Here is a 1,636-nt window from a genome sequence, read left to right as displayed (position 1 = left end):
ATGGCGCTAGGGCCGCCTCCTCCCCACGCCGGCCGTCGTCCTCTCCCATCGAATCTCCGTTAAGAGGGGGAGGCCGCCTCACAGACACACAACAACTCTCTCCTTAGCGAGTTAGGGTCTTTATTGGGAGTCTGGTAATATAAATACGGTGTGAAGCTAAAATAAGACCACTATCAATGACTGAAAAGTTAAAAATGAAAAAATGTGAATGAGTAGGCTTTTGATGTCCCCCATGTAGCGTAACAATGGTTTTGCCCGACCAACCGCCAGCCCCAGGTCTCGGCTTAGCTCGCGCAGTTTCAAAGTGCGCGAGACTAGCATAGGGGCAGGGCCAGGAAGGGCAGGGCGGGGCCGGACCAAACGGGGCGGACAGGGGCGGGCCCGGGCCGGGGCGGGGCGAGAGGTCAGGGGCTCTCCGGGCTTGGGAGGGCAGGAGGGTCCCGGGCGGTTTGTCTAGAACGCCGGTTAGTGCGTCCTGTCTTCCCTTCCTTACGCAACCTGCAAACCTGGAAAGAAGAAATTTGTTTCTAAAATAACTGTTAATCAATAATAGCGCCTACTATGTGCCCTGTACTTTCAAAGTACTTACATATTTAATTCACCCAATGTTTTTGCGTGGTAGTTGCTATTGATGGAGCCCTGGTGGCGCAGTGGTTAAGAGCTCGGCTGCTAACCAAAAGCTGGGCAATTGGAATCCACCCGCAGCTCCTTGGAAACCCTATGGGGCAGTTCTACTCTGTCCTATAGGGTCGGTATCAGTCAGAATTAACTTGTCGGCAACGTGTTTGGGTTTTTTCTTTGTTTAGTTGCTATTGAAACTATCCTCATTTTACAGATGAGGTAACTGAGCCATAGAGAGGTTAAGTATCTTGCATAACGTCACCCAGGCAGTATATGGTGGCCCTGGGATTTGAACCTGAAGGCATCTAATATTAACACCAGCTCCAGCTCTCTAAGATAACAATACTGTATTTCATCTGTTTTAAGACACATATTTTGTTTCACATTTCTGAAATGAGAAATTCAGATATCAGTTACAAATACAGTTGAAGATGTGTCATACCAAATAAAAAGCCCCCAGAAACCCAAACTCATCGCAGTCTAGTAGATTCTGACTCATAGCGACCCCCTACAGTACAGAGTAGAACTGCCCCATAGGGTTTCCAAGACTGTCATCTTTATGGAAGCCAACTGCCACATCTTCCCACAGAGCAGCTGGTGGGTTTGAACCGCTCACCTTTTGGTTAGCAGCTGAGTGCTTAACCTGCTATTAATACTGCTGTTATTGCTATTAGTTATAAACAAAGTTTTTTCAGGTTTGGAGGTTGGCTAGAGGAAGGAAAGAAGGTGCCCTGGTGCCACAGTGGTTAAGTGCTTGGCTGCTAACCTAAAGGTCAGCAGTTCAAACCCACAAGCTGCTCTGTGGGAGAAAGATGTGGCAGTCGGCTTCCATAAAGATTGTTGTTGTTTGTTGTTGCACAGCTTTCAGCGTCGCAGCAACACGCAAGCCCCCACAGTGCGACAAACTGACAGATGAGAGGTGGGGGGTGGGGGGGATTTAGGGGAAGAAAAAGAGGACACGTTGGGCTGGAAACACTTTAATTTCTTAAAACCATTTAAACAAAAAAACTGTTGA

Source organism: Trichechus manatus, unplaced genomic scaffold, assembly GCF_000243295.1.
Source record: "Trichechus manatus latirostris isolate Lorelei unplaced genomic scaffold, TriManLat1.0 scaffold00133, whole genome shotgun sequence".
Classification (NCBI taxonomy): domain Eukaryota; kingdom Metazoa; phylum Chordata; class Mammalia; order Sirenia; family Trichechidae; genus Trichechus; species Trichechus manatus.
Note: the sequence above shows the minus strand (reverse complement) of the source record.